The sequence below is a fragment of the Balaenoptera ricei genome, chromosome 1 (genome assembly GCF_028023285.1).
Source record: "Balaenoptera ricei isolate mBalRic1 chromosome 1, mBalRic1.hap2, whole genome shotgun sequence".
Taxonomy (NCBI): Eukaryota; Metazoa; Chordata; class Mammalia; order Artiodactyla; family Balaenopteridae; genus Balaenoptera; species Balaenoptera ricei.
This window is the reverse complement of record NC_082639.1, coordinates 151,068,925-151,085,146: the sequence shown is the minus strand read 5'-3', so window position 1 is coordinate 151,085,146 and position 16,222 is coordinate 151,068,925. Positions and strand designations below refer to the sequence as shown.

At 39.2% G+C, this 16,222-nt stretch overlaps 1 pseudogene; it reads right to left on the bottom strand.

Moving 5' to 3' along the window:
• Positions 1–802: 802 nt before the first annotated feature.
• Positions 803–3,529, bottom strand: LOC132371132 (charged multivesicular body protein 3-like; annotated as a pseudogene).
• Positions 3,530–16,222: the final 12,693 nt, after the last annotated feature.

The following is a 16,222-nucleotide window of genomic DNA, read 5'->3' as shown; positions in this document are numbered from 1 at the left end:
CCCTAATACCAAAGTCAGATAAGGACACTATATGAAAAAAACTACAGGCCAATATCCCTGACAAATGTCAACATAAAAATTCTCAACAAAATACTAGCAAACCGAATTCAACAGCACAATAAAAAGATCATATTCCATGATCAAGTGGAATTCAAGGAATGGCTCAATATTTGCAAATTATTAAATGCAATACATCACATTAATAGAATGAAAGATAAAAATCATATGATCATCTCAATAGATGTGGAAAAAGCATTTGACAAAATTCAACATCCTTTCGTAATAAAAACTCTCAATTTGAGTATAGAAGGAACATACCTCAACATAATAAAGGCCATATATGACAAGCCCACAGCTAACATCATACTCAATGGTGAAAGGTTGAAAGTGTTTCCTCTAAGATCAGGAACAAGACATAGGCACCCTCTCTTAGTACTTCTATCCAATATAATACTGGAAGTCCTACCCAGACGAGTCAGTCAAGAAAAAGAAATAAAAATCATCCAAATCAGAAAGGAGGAAGTAAAATTTTCTCTGTTTGCAGATGACATGATCTTATACATAGAAAACTTTAAATTTTTTTCTAAGTGTTAAAGCAGAAATTTATTAAAATCTATTTATATAGTGTTTTACATACAAAAAAAATATAGAGTCCTCAACATTCAGGCAATCAACTCTATTCTCAAAAGTGCTTTGTGAGAAGACAGATTTCTTTGCTTCTCCCCTAAAAAGATACTTCTGTTTATACTCCTAAAAATGATGCATTTAATACACCACTTCTCATAAGAACAGTCTGGCTGAGATCACAAAACTTCTGCAGAGAGTGAAGAGATATTAGGAGAGAATCTTCTCCAGAATGCAATGCCTCATCACAGAGGTGTAGTGCAAGAGATACATAAAATAGTAGTTGCATCAGAGGAGTGTATGTACACCCAGCAAGTGGGCCATGAGAAAAGCCTGAGGCCCAGCAGGGTGGCCCCTAGCCACAAAGCATGGCCAGCTGGGATGCATGGCCTCCAGGGCCTCTTCCTCCTCTTCATCTTCTGAGGTGGCCGTCACTCTTGGAGATTCAGGTTCCATAACAGCATTGGTCACTTTACTAGGTGCTTTGTCCAAGGCCCCTGCTGTAATTTCAAACAGAATTTTGTCAATTTCCATTTCTGCTGCTTTTTCCATTTCTTCTTGATCATCTATGCTTTCAAAAGTGTTCTCTAACATCTCTCCATGTTCCCAGCCTTCTTCATCTCTTTGGACAATGCCTGCATTTATTAATCTATTTATTTTATCTTCATTCTATAATCTATTTATTTGAACTGGATTTATGTAATCTTCACAAGACTCTGAATAGCCTTCATCACTTCTGTGCTCTTCTACAGGAACCAGCCTCTCACAAGACCACAAGCTGGTTCTTCATCCCTGTGAGCACAGAATTCATGTGAGCTTTGGATGCGTAAAGCTTGCTCACAGCCTTCCTTGACCTGATCTCCTCTTTGGCCAAAACTACACAGATATCCTTCTGGTCCTTCTTAGCAGCATCTTTCAGAGATAGTTTTAGTTCTTCTACTTCTCTTTGGATGTTCCATATTTGCCTGTCAGCAACTCTCATTTCTTTTCTTAATCAATATGCAAAAATTGGTTGCATTTCTATATACTAACAACAAACTATCTGAAAAAGAAATAAAGAAAACAATCTCATTTAATAGCATCAAAAAGAATAAAAATACTTAGGAATAAACTTAACCAAAGAGGTGAAAGATCTGTATACTGAAAAGTATAAAACATTGATGTAAGATATTGAAGACACAAACAAATAAAAGGATATTCTATGTTCATGGGCTGGAAGAATTAATATTGTTAAAATGTCCATACTACTGAAAGCAATCTACAGATTTAATGCAGTCCCTACAAAGATTTTAATGACATTTTAAAAACAGAAATAGAAAAAGAAATCCTGAAATTTGTGTGGAACCACATGAGAGACCCTGAATAACCAAAACGATCTTGAGAAAGAAGAACAAAAGCAGGATGCACACTTACAGGTTTCAAGCTATATTACCTATAGTAATCAAAACAGTATGGTACTGGCATTAAAAGCAGACACACAGACCAGTGGAACAGAACTGAGAACCCAAAAATAAACTCATGCATTTACGTCAACCAGTATTTGTCAAGGGAGCTAAGAATACTCAGAGAATAAGATAGTCTCTTCAATAATGAAACTACACCCTTACCTTACACTACTCACAAAAATTAACTTGAAATGGATTAAGACTTAAATGTAATATCTGAAACTACAGAAGTCCTATAAGAAAAAATGGAGGTAAGCTCTTTAACATTGGTCTTGGCAATAATCTTCTTGGTTTGACACCTAAAGCACAAGCAACAAAAGCAAAAATAAACGAGTGGGACTATATCAAACTAAGAAGCCTCTGCACAGCAAAAGAAATAATTAATAATACGAAAAGGCAACCTACAGAATGGGAGAAATATTTGCAAACCATATATCTGATAAGGGGTTAATATCCAAAATATAGTAGAAGTTCATACAACTGAATAGCAAAAAAAAAAACCCCAAACCAAAACTAAAACCCCAAATAACCTAATTAAATATAGTCAAAGGATCTGAATAGGCATTTTACCAAAGAAGATATACAAATGGCCAACAGGTACATGGAAAGGTACTCAACATCATTAATCATCAGGGAAATGCAAATCAAATCCACAGTGAGATATCACCTCACACCTGTTAGAATGGCTATCATCAAAAAGACAAGAGATAACAAGTATTGGTAAGGAAGTGGACGAAAGGGATCCCCTGTGCATTGTTGGTGGGAGTGTAAACTGGTGCAGTATGGGAGAGTACAAAGTTTCCTCAAAAAATTAAAAATAGAACTATCATATGATCCAGAAATTCCACTTTCGGGTACATGTCCAAAGGAAATGAAATCACTATCTCGAAGAGATATCTCTACTCCATGTTCAAAGCAGTGTTATTCACAATAGCCAAGGTATGGAAGCAACATAAGTGTCTGTCAATGGATGAATGGAAAAAAAAATGTAATATAGATAGATAGATAGACAAATAGATACAGATATATATAATGGAATATTATTCAGCCATAAAAAAGAAGGAAATCATGCCATTTGCAACAACATGGATGAAAGTTGAGGGTATTATGCTCAGTGAATAAGTCAGAAAAAGATAAATACTATATGAGCTCACATATATGTAGAGCCTTAAAAAAAAACAAACTCATAAAAACAGAGATTGGTGGTTGGCAGGGATTGAGGGAGGTGGGATGGGATGGATGAAGGTGGTCAAAGGATACAAATTTCCAGTTTTGAAATGAATGATTTCTGGGTATCTAACGTACAGCAGGATGACAAAACAGTACTGTATTGTATACTTGAAAGTTTCTGAGAGTCAGTCTTTAAAGTTCTACACACACACACACACACACACACACACACACACAAGGTAACTATGTGAGATGATGGATGTGTTAACCAACCTTATTGGTATAATCATTTTGAAATATACACATATATCAAATCAAATCATCACAAATGTACACCTTAAACTTACACATTATATGTCAGTTATATCACAATAAAAATGGTAAAAAATTCAAGCAAATGTGAACAAGGAAAAAAAGAAAACAATAATAATAAGGCAAGAAAGCAGGAGATATGTTCCATATAAGTCTGTAATTCTTCCAGGACAAAGGGACAGAAGCCAGAGAACTTCCCCTTCCTTTCCCCTACTGTGACACAAATAAAATATTATAATTTATCTCCTCTAGGAGACCAGAGAATTGCTGTCTCCACAGGAACTGGATTCCCCACTAATCTCTGAGACTGTACATTTTTGTAACTATTCTGAACAAATCATTGAATTAATTTCCTTACAAGAAAACTAAATTACTAATATTACCAAAATGTTCTCCCTCACTGGAAAATTCCCTTGATTCTAATGTTTGGGTTTATATGACTCCATTTGGAGTTGGTTTTAGGAGACATGATTTTTTTTTTAAAGGAAATATTCAGTACTAAAGTTGGTCTAAGTGTTCTACTCCCTGTAGGCCAATATAAGCATTATTTTTTTGTTCTTGAGCTCTCCCTCTCATATTTTTTTCACACTCTGCTTTCATAGTGCTATTTTCCATGTAACATTTTTCATGTTTAAAAAAGTTTACAGACTTTTCAAGATAAATGCTGTGCCCCCCTCCCCACAAATACAAACCCTGGGACTCAGATGGCTCATTTGGGGTTAACTTCTCAGCACCATACAGAAAGCCAAAGTTTTACAAACAGCCTCTGGCTTTACAGTCTTATCTGAGCACATTACAGGAAATCGAGCTTGCAGATACTTAAAGCCTCTCATGCCCCCACACCCCCATCCCCGTCTTCGTCTACTGGAGCTGCCGTAACAAATATCACAGACTGTGTGACTTAAGCAACAGGAGTTTATTTTCTCAGAGTTTTGGAGACGGAGTAGTCCAAAATCAAGGTTCCGGTTCCTCTGAGAGCTCTCTCCTGGCTTGTAGATGGCTGCCTTCGTGCTGCGTTCGCACATGGGGAAGAGAGAAAGAGAATGAGCTCTCTGGTATTGCTTCTTATTAGGACACTAATCCTCTTGGATGGATTAGGGCTCCATCCACCTTTATGACCTGACTTAACCTTAATTACTTCCTTATTCCAATTATAGGCACATTGGGGATTAGGCCTTCAACATATGACTTTGGGGGGGACACGATTCTGTCTATAGCATCCCCCCAAAACACTATAAAGTTAAAATGGACAAAAACCCACAACAGATGTCCATTTCTTTAAGTCAATTACCCAGTGGCAGAAATTCACTATGAAAAAGAATTAGCAAGTTATATCATCCACCACTACTCCTTCTGCCACTCAGTAGGTTGAAAACAATTTCAATTTCTCTTGTGTTTCAAAGCACTTTAGGAGAATTCTTTTGCTATGTCGAGTCTAACTCTACAACCTTGGCACCTGACACTGCCTGGGAACTTCAGAATAGGCTAGATAGGCTCCTTCTACCCACAAAGCACACTTCCCTCTCCATTGGAACAGCTAAAAACCTCTTCATGAGACAAGATCTGTCCTTGGGTGCCTGCCATTTTCTCTCTCTTCTGTGGGGGCCAGAGTGTGCCATGCTTCTTTCTCCCGGGCTGAAGTTTCCCCTTTCATCTTTCCTGCAATGGTTCTCGATGTTGGAGGCCATCTGATTCCTCTGCAAAGTGCTAACCAAGAGCTGGCTACCTGGTCCACCACAACCACTGCTCCTTGGCCTCTCAGCTCTGTGTAACATATTGGTCGCCAGCCTCTTCTGGCAGGCATGGTGGCAGCCTTGCCTCCCTCTCTGTGGGCTGACTCGCAGGCAGAGCTGTAATAGGCTTGGGTTTAGGAGGAGTTCTCCATCTTGGTGTGATCACCGCAGAGTGCCGGTGCCTGGTGTGGATACAGGCAGTGCCAATGGATGCCTGCAAACGCCCCATCTTCTATAATCCTCCTGTCTGCAAGGGCAGAAGCCTCCAGGGAGCTGAGAAAATCTGAACCCCTGAGATGTGATTGGATGATGAGAGAGTCTGGCTGTCTTTCACTCCTTCTTCCAGGCTAAAGGGAACTGCCTGTTGGGGCTTTTCCTCTGATGTCTTGAATGGGGTTGCTCACAGAACCAACAGTGTCATCAGTCCTCTTTCACTGTAATTCTGTGGACCTTCTTCTCCCCCGCATTGGGGGATATAAACCTATGCTCAGGATATGGTAGTTAGAATGTGTTGGGTCACTACTAGACCCTTCTCTGAAAAGTGCACACTATAAAGGAGCAGGAAGCATGAAGAAATATGAGAACTTACAATGGAAAGATGCTTTCATTCTTCTTCTTACTGCTTCTATACAAACACACACATACACACTCAACAGTTTCTATCTCCACCATCAAATTAGTCTCATATCTTTCCTTCTTTCTTCCTTTCCTCCCTCTTCTCTTCTCTCCCTCCTTCTCACCCTCCTTCCCTCTCTCTCCTTCCTTCCTTTCTTATTTCCTTCTTTCCTCCCTCCTTTCCTTCCTCCTTTCCTTCCTTCCACGGCCTCAGACCAATCACCAAGTGCTTGCTCTACATGCTATAATCTACTTGCTTTGAATAAGTTTTACTAAAATTATACCCATACAAAAATGGTTGATGCCAAGTGTTGAACCAAATGTTGAGCCAAGAATTAAAATGCAGTCAGTTAAAGAAGCACCTTAAGTGGACATTTCCCGAATTCAATGTTTTCTTTCTTTTTAAAGCCACACATTACTTTTTTTTTTTTATATATCTTTATTGGAGTATAATTGCTTTACAATGATGTGTTAGTTTCTGCTGTACAACAAAGTGAAGCAGCTATATATATACATACATCCCCATATCCCCTCCCTCTGGAGCCTCCCTCCTACCCTCCCTATCCCACCCCTTCTATGTCATCATAAACCATCAAGCTGATCTCCCTGTGCTATGCATCAGCTTCCCACTAGCCATCCATTTTACATTTGGTAGTGTATATATGTCAGTGCTACTCTCTCACTTCGTCCCAGCTTCCCCTTCCCCCCCATGACCTCAAGTCCATTCTCTACATCTGCGTCTTTATTCCTGCCCTGTCACTAGGTTCATCAGTACCGTTTTTTTAGATTCCATATATGTGCATTAGCATCCGGTATTTGTTTTTCTCTTTCTGACTTACTTCACTCTGTATGACAGACTCTAGGTCCATCCACCTCATTACAAATAACAATTTCGTTGCCTTTTATGGCTGAGTAATATTCCATTGCATATATGTGCCACATCTTCTTTATCCATTAGTCTGTTGATGGGCATTTAGGTTGCTTCCATGTCCTGGCTATTTTAAATAGTGCTACAATGAACACTGTGGTACATGTGTATTTTTGAGTTATGGTATTCTCAGGGTATATGTCCAGTAGTGGGATTTCTGGGTCATACGGTAATTCTATTTTTAGTTTTTTAAGGAACCTCCATACTGTTCTCCATAGTGGCTGCATCAATTTACATTCCCACCAACAGTGCAAGAGGGTTCCCTTGTCTCCACACCCTCTCCAGCATTTGTTGTTCGTAGATTTTCTGATGATGCCCATTCTAACTGGTGTGAGGTGATACCTCATTGTAGTTTTGATTTGCATTTCTCTAATGATTAGTGATGTTGAGCATCTTTTCATGTGTTTGTTGGCAATCTGTATGTCTACTTTGGAGAAATGTCTATTTAGGTCTTCTGCCCATTTTTGGATTGGGTTGTTTGTTTTTGTGATATTGAGCTGCATGAGCTGCTTGTATATTTTGGAGACTAATCCTTTTCAGGATTATTTTCTCTCATTCTGAGGGTTGTCTTTTCATCTTGTTTGGATTGGAAGAATCAACATTGTGAAAATGACTATACTACCCAAAGCAATCTACAGATTCAATACAATCCCTATCAAATTACCAATTGCATTTTTCACAGAACTAGAGCAAAAAATTTTATAATTTGTATGGAAACACAAAAGACCCCGAATTGCCAAAGCAATCTTGAGAAAGAAAAACGGAGCTGGAGGAATCAGGCTCCCGGACTTCAGACTATACTACAAAGCTACAGTAATCAAGACAGTATGGTACTGGCACAAAAACAGAAATATAGATCAATGGAACAGGATAGAAAGCCCAGAGATAAACCCATGCACATATGATCACCTTATCTTTGACAACGGAGGCAAGAATATACAATGGAGAAAAGATAGCCTCTTCAATAAGTGGTGCTGGGAAAAATGAACAGCTACATGTAAAAGAATGAAATTAGAACACTCCCTAACACCATACACAAAAATAAACTCAAAATGGATCAAAGACCTAAATGTAAGGTCAGACACTATAAAACTCTTAGAGGAAAACATAGGCAGAACACTCTATGACATAAATCACAGCAAGATCCTTTTTGACCCACCTCCTAGAGAAATGGAAATAAAAAGAAAAATAAACAAATGGGACCTAATGAAACTTAAAAGCTTTTGCACAGCAAAGGAAGCCACACATTACTTTTAAATTGAGTCTAGTGCCTGCACGTGATTTAATGGGCTCTGAGTCCTTCAGCCTGGGTGGAATTCAGCTCCACCACTTCTAACTCTATGACCTTGAACAAAAGGCTATTATTTCTTCACCTCTGAAAATGGTGATAATAATGCTATCTCATTAAGCTACTCTGAGGATAATATTAATCAACACATATAAAGCAGTTATAAAAGGACCTGACATCTCTCAAGTGTTTAACAAATATTATCTATTATCATTAAATTAGTCTTAAGTTTTTATTGAATACCTATTATGTGCCTAGAACTTTGCTAGGCAAGTGAGGTGTGGGAACAAACTAATTATTGTTGAATGACCTTTCTTACTGAATTGATTGACTGGGTAGATGTTTCAGAGCCCTACGAACAAGGCCTTGCAGGGCACCCATTGTGTATGCCAACTGTGAGGCATGTGACACCAGAGTTTGAGATGCCATTGTCATGACTAGTAGCTGTCATCTTGAGCATCTGTGATTTCTTCCAATTTCATTTGACTCCTTATGAAAACCTGATAGAGACCACTGTGCAATAATCTTCCTCATGAAGCAACACTGGGATGTATTTATAAAGAATAATGGACTTGAATATATCCACACCTTCCCATTATTTTCAAGGACAGCCTTGATTCCTTCCATCTTTTCAAGTTATGGCCAGGAGGAAGATCACTTCACCCAGCCTGCTCAAAGTGTACCCCTTGTGCACTGGTATAGGTAAGTAGGAAAGCAATAAATGCCTATTGAATGAAACCATTAGGCTCCCAGGCCAACTGAGGTAACACATTTTCAAACACACCAAGATATTGCTTCTGTGTCCCATCACTCCCCCAGGTAGATGGCTCACATGCTTGCTGCCTTCTCTGGTAGAAATCCTCTTGCATTCCCTCAGTGACTGCCTCAATACACAGCAAGAAGTGCAGTCCAGGCAGTATTCAGGCCCAACCTTGGTTCTGCTCAGAAACAATCCCACCAGCACACCTGCTACCTCCTCACTGGTATCAGCTCATCAGAACGACTGCTTACCAGTAGGTCATTGGTCTCTCAAGGGTTTGGAAAAATGAATAGTAACTTCTTCTTTTTCTTTTTTTTGCTTTAAAATTAAATTCTCCACTTTTTATTTTTTTAATTTTTTTTAAGATTACAAACCAGTTACTTTATGTTACTACCTTGTGCTTTTACAATTTTTTTGAATGAAAGATTCTTTAAATTCTATAGTTCTTCACAATTTTCAAAAGTTTCACATAGATTTCATATAATCCCATAATAACCCTTTTTTTGCCCCTACCCCTATATTGTCCCTCCCCCCTTCCCTCTCCCCTCTGGTAATCACTAGTTTGTTCTCTCTATCTGTGAGTCAGCTTCTTTTTTTGTTTTATTCACTAGTTTGTTGTATTTTTTAGATTCCACATATAAGTGATATCATACAGTATTTGTCTTTCTCTGTTTGACTCCGTAGCTTCTTATTTCAAAAATATTTGGGACTCTTGGTCAGAGAATCATGTTGAAACATGTTTTGACAGAGCCTCTCTTTGCAATTACCCTTCCTTCCCACTGAAACAAGCATTCCTCACATATGCTGAGTTCTGCAGATTCACAGAGCACTTCAAAATCAGTTATTTCATCTTCACAACCACCATGTACCTTAAGCAAGATATATATATCAATAATAATAATAATAATATTAATAATAAAAACTTTTATTGAGAGCTTCCTTGGTGCCAGTTACTGCACCAAATGCTTTATATGGATTAGCTTAGTTGTCATAACAACAACTCTGATTATTCTTGTTAAAAGATGAGGAAACCAAAGCTCAGAGAAAGTAAGTGACTTGTCCATTTTACAGACGCAGAACCAGGCTCCCCAAGGCCCTTTCTAAGGCACCATGCTGTTTCTCAGTGTCTCCAAGTCACCCATGGGGTCTGAGACCACTTTGGTGCCACTTTGGGGGCTCACTGTCCCAGCCTAGAAGAAGTCAGTCACAGTGGTCCATCAGTTGTGCCTGCAGGCCATGGTTTGTGCACACACACAAAGATATCTCATAACCAAAGGCAAAGGGCATGATCCTAGTTGGCAATGACTAAGGGATCCTTTGCCTCTGAGGCGAGAGCTCAAATCTACAACTAGTAGCGCCAGTTCCACTGGCGTGCTGTCTACATAATGCAAACCATGGTATTTGGCAATGGCTCTTAAACTTGGCACACTCCACACTCCTCCTGGACCCAAGAGATAACATAACCAAATGTTTTCTGGGGTTGTAAGAAATGAGTGTTTTGCAGGTAGGAAGAAATACAAACATCATCCCTATGGGAGCTCGCTCCATCCAATCCCAAGGGCAAAATCGCTCACTCTCTGCCGGCCCTTCAAAAGGTTAGATGTGAGCAAGGGCCCAGATAAATGGTCACAATGCAAACAAAGTCATGTAAATAAATGCATCTCTGATCGACGCAGGCTGGTGATGCCAAATATGCCATCTGCACCATTTCTCATGATGAGATTAATTTTTTTTTCCTGCATGTCCCAAGCAGTGAGAAGATGACCATCCTTATGCAGAACAAGGCATGCCTCATTTGACACTCTTGGAAATTTTTTTAAAATTTCAGATCCACAGAGAATCAGTAGCATTTGTGTTTTTCTAGGTAAGGTTGAAGTTGGAAGAAAGAAATCTCACTAGAAAGTAACAGGGCACATGTCCAGGGCCTGAGAAGGTACTTGCCATATACTGTGATTTTTAGAGGGTCTAGTTACCTCTGCAATCTAAGATTCCTCACCTTGCCCACTCACTCATTCACTTGACAAAAGCATTATTTGCATCTAATTATGTTTAGAGCAGTGTTAGGCATTATGGATGCAAAGGTAAGTAAAATACGGTGCTTGCCTTAGAGGGACATTCCTTGTGCTATGAGAATTTGCTTGGCATGATTTATGGATAACTTCTTGAAAAATAAAAATTAAGAGCCTGTACTCAGAATCACATGTAGAGCTTCTTATAAACACAAATGACCAGGTTTTACTCTTCCAATTACTAATCTATCTAAGGTAGGACTTGGGCATCTGTTTTATTTTAAAAAATGAAACAAAAATGAAACTTCTAGGTCAAAAGTCAGCAAACATTTTCTGCAAAGAACCAAATAGTAAAATTTTCAGTCTTGTGGGTCATACAGTTGCAACTCTTCACCCCTGCCATTGCAGCCTGGAAGCAGCTACAGACAATTTGAGAATACGAGGGTGTGGCTGTGTTCCAGTAGAACTTTATTATTACAAAAACAAGCAGCATGCTGGATTTAGCCTGTGGGCTATAGTTTTCCACCTCCCGTTCTAGATGATTCTTACGGGCAGTAGCCTTAAGATCTGCTTGTCTAGAAAATATTGTGACTTTGGAGGGTGTGTGACAGGCCCTGCCATAGATATGAAATGGAGTAATGCTGCTTTTCCCATCTACATCACAGTACAGAAAACTATATTTTTAGCATTCCTTCAATGCAGTCTTTGTAGGCTTACATTGAATCTGATCAGACACTTTTCAAAGATCTATACTTAAGTGCCATTCTCACTGGAGGTAGGGAGTTTTACTAGATACACAGTTTAAACCAAGAAATCAATCTACTTACATTCTAAGTTTTTCTAAGATCGGAAAAAAAAATAGATATTTTTGTAATTATTAGATGTATCACTGCATCTTATGGTCTGGAATAGAAAAAATATATATATCTCCTGGAAGAAAGTTCTTAAATTTAAAGAATAGGTCTAAGCTCTCAATTTATACATTTTTATATTTGATAGACAAGGAAAACAAACAAACTTTTGAATATAAACTCTTTGATGTTCTTTCAGTTCTAAGATCTTGAAATACTCTTAGTGTTTATTAAAGGGCAAATTCACTTCAAGAAATATTTATGAAATAACAGCTTTGGAGCTAGTATTCCAACTCTTGCATAATACACAATTTTGTGGGAGAAACAACAACAAAAATACCTATAGTGTGAGTGATAGTTGCTATAGTAAGGGGATCACAGTTATAAGGGTGAATAGTTCTTCTTGAGTGGGAATAGGGTGGAGGAGGTGGAATGAGGAGAGAGCACCAGGGGAGTTCAGGAAAAGCCATAGAGATGAAGAGGCATTTGAGTTGGGCACTGAAAGATAAGGAGGAGCTCTCCACGCAGGCAAAGGGCAAAGGAGGGAGTGTTCTTTGAGCGAGGACACAGTGAAAGGAAAAGTACTTCTGTTTAAGGAGTGATGTCTAGGCTACTCTGACTTGAGTCCAAGGTGTCTGGAGATGATGGATGAAAAGGAAAAAACACAGCCTGGGGGGTGGTCTGGGGTCAGAGAGTGAAGGCACGGTTGATAATGCTAAAGTTTTGGGATTTCTTTTAATAGGCCAGGGGAAACCGTTTGTTTACATTTTAAAGCAAGGAACTGACCTAATCTTATTTGAGTTTTAGAAAGGTTATACTGGGCTAAGAGCAGAGTGGGCCTTGAGCCTGTCAAAATGTTCATAATTTGCCCCCAAAACAGGGGTGGTGGAATCTTTCCCCAGGAAGTTAAACAAATTCCCCAAATGCCAGGATCCTAGGGAAATGTATCCAGGAAGCAGGCCCTTATCCCCCCACTCCCTCTAGGACAGGGCAGGGTACCCACTTGGGCCCAGGGCTCAGCTCTGTTGCCTACCTCACTGATAGCCATGCATGGAGAAAAATGTTACAAAGCAAGGAAAACAAGTAAACCAACCAAAAAAAAAAACAACAAACCTCTTCCGTACTCTGAGAAAGAGACTTTTTAAACACAGCACTCTTTCCTGTTAGAAAGACAGAAGCTGTGGTCCTTGCTCTCTCTACATTCAAGCCCACTCACCTCCACAAATGTAGGCAGTTTGTGGATTAAAATGCATTCGCGGGCTTCCCTGGTGGCACAGTGGTTGAGAATCTGCCTGTCAATGCAGGGGACGCGGGTTCGAGCCCTGGTCTGGGAAGATCCCACGTGCCGCGGAGCAACTAGGCCCGTGAGCCACATCTACTGAGCCTGCGCGTCTGGAGCCTGTGCTCCGCAACAAGAGAGGCCGCGAGAGTGAGAGGCCCGCGCACCGCGATGAAGAGTGGCCCCCGCTTGCCGCAACTGGAGAAAGCCCTCGCACAGAAACGAAGATCCGACACAGCCAAACATAAATAAATAAATAAATAAATATTAAAAAAAAAAAATGCATTCGCCACCAATGCTTCTGTCAGGCACAGGCTTCACTGTTTTTCAACCAAAGTTTTTAACACTCTCATTAACATAACATGCCCTTAGCTGGAGGTGTGATGCAAACACTCCACTGTCCAGTGGTGTCTTAAATAAATACTGTTGTTCTCTTGACTATCTATCCTGCCCGTGTTTAGCCCCCGAGTCAGAAGCCGATGGCTCCCCATTTCCCCTCTGCACGCAGCACCTTTAGCTCCTTCAGCGGGCAGCAGCCCCCCCCCACCTTTCCGAGGGCCTCCATCACTCTCTGTATGTCCTTCACTTTCCATCTCAGAGGAGTCATGGTACTCAAAGAGGCTGCCGAAGCAGGGACCCCTCTGCTGAGAAGGAGGGCCAGGTGAGCAAAGTTCTGAGTGGAAACCTGCACAACCCTGGCAGGCAGGCAGGCAGGCAGGCAGGCACTTAATTAGGGCTTTTAAAGAGATTCTTCCAATGAGCATTCATCGACCATTTGCTGTGCCTGCTACAAAATCCTAACAAGGCTCAGCAGCAATAAGAATCTGCTCTGCAGTGTCCACTGCTTTATCACGGAAGCCAAGAGGTTTTTCTAAAAACATGCAAAGGGAAGAATAAAATCCTTCCAGGCTACATTTAGCACCAGGGTCAGCAGTGTGGTCTCAGCAGAGGAAAAACAATGGGTCCTGGGCCAGAGAGCAAGCTGCTGGTCTAAGGAGAGACAAGACCCACAGAAGTATGTGCTCACTTGACTTTATTTCTGGTCATAAAACAGCCGATTACTTTACTAGGATAAAACAGCAATTTTTTTCTAGTCTGCTTTCACAATCATCTTTCCTCCCTGTTTCTAAAATTGATTTCATTCCCATTTAGCTATGAGCCAAACACAGCCCTCAGTCCACTGTTTCCCAGTTCATTTTCCATCATGTCATTTTATTTCAGCTTTAGAACCCAAATCCTTGTTTACATGTAAATAACTCAGTGTGATTTCCACTTATTTAAAAACAAATAAGAAGAGACCACTAATCATCAATTGTTTTACCATTTACAGCAAAAGATCCTATTCCCATTGATCATTTTTCATTATTAAAACATCATTTTTAGCTCTTTTTCTCTCAAGGACTGGGTTTGGATAATTGAGCTTTGAAGAAAGATTGTAAACTTTTTGGATATAAATTGAGGGGAAAAACCTGAAATGTTAAGTACTAAGTTGTAGTCCTCTATTGCCCTTATCTTTAATAATGGAAATACAATTTCGTGCACCATGCAAAAGAACATCCTTATATTTTTCAATTGCAAGTGTCCAATTATGCACAAGGGTCAAGGCAAAATTGATCTGAAGGAGCTCAATTTTAAAATCATTAAAATAAAATCAGGACAAAGGATGCCGTAGTATTAAGCTAAAATGTTTAAAAACGAAAAGTATTATGCATGCCGCATGGCGGAAGATCAGATTTTTGTTAATGCAAGTTTTAAATGCTGATTAATCCTCTCGAGAGTCAGTTTCCCAAAGCATTGGACTGTATTCAAGTCTTTTTCAAAACGGCACATCACTTCCATTATTCTGAATATTAATTGAACAACATTATAACTAAGGATACAAAGCAAGATTTAAAACATGAGTACAGCTGTCAGTGCTTACATCTAAATAAGTCATTGGAAATTCAAGCTTAGAAGAAAAAAATGGTGTAAATCGGTCTTAGAACAGTGAAGCTCTCTCTTAGCTTTTTCAAAAATGAATTTGCTGTTTAGGACTCAAGAAAGCTTCACCTGTGACTTGGTCTTAATATATTTATCTGGGCAATTCTCAATCAGAAATCAGAGTTATGTTTTGACTTGAAATTTGGGACAATGTCAAGGACATTTTCTTTGTGGGAGAAGGAAAGGAAGAGCCAAAGAATATTATTAGTTCATAGAATTTTCCCATTTCCTTATTTTATATTTCTGTTTCAGTCTCATGTCTATACTCAAAAATCAAAGAATTAACCAAATTTAAGCAAATAAGATATTACTATGGTTTCAAAACAACTCATTAAGCTCAGAGTCAAGCAATGGCAAGTAACTAATGATTTATTTTCACAGTCATCAATTGTCTAAATTCAATTTCTTTTATCTCCCAAATCCAGTTTGGGGATAGCTAAAATCCCCATTTCCCCACCAGAAGCAGTGTAAAATATTGGCTTCTATTACAACCTTGGGGAATTTTAGTTTAGTTTTGTTTTGTTTCCTTAAATGGTTGCTGCGTATTCGAGTGATAGCTCTTTGTTCAAAAGGATGCAAAAGCCACTCTCACATCTAATTCTAGTGAGATAAATGACATTATGAAGGGAATATTAAAAATTTACAGCCCTTTTTACTAAGTTTATTTGTCAGCCAAACATGCTGAATATTGCATAGCGCACACACAAAAGCATGCCATCCTGACGATGAAAAAGATATGAGCAAATAATGATGCAGTGATAACAAGTCTGATGGAGTTTGCATATCTCTGTTGCTGTTTGGCATGTCATTTAATTGCATTGCGCCAAACCAGCAGAATCACACAATATGTTAGTGTAAAGGGTCCACAGTTTAAGCGGAAAATCTAGAAGTGTTAACTATACACTGTCTAATTATACAACCCTACTGTCCCGGAATGTGATTTCAGAAACCATTTCTGACATATGGGAAAAGGGTAGAACAGCTGGTCATTAAGGTTTTCTCAAGACTATTTAGCAACACACTTGAATGTAATTAAAGTGAGACACTAAATACTGCACTTGTGGTACAATGTATTTTTAATTTTTATGGCATGTGGTAAAAGTAAATAGATGCAAAGCATTCAAGTTTCTCCATTCGGCATCCAGCTTGTCAAAGATGCAGTGACTGTTTGGCTGATTGCAAGCCGGGTCCTGGTGTAAGTCACAGACATCCATTTGGGATGTTTAAG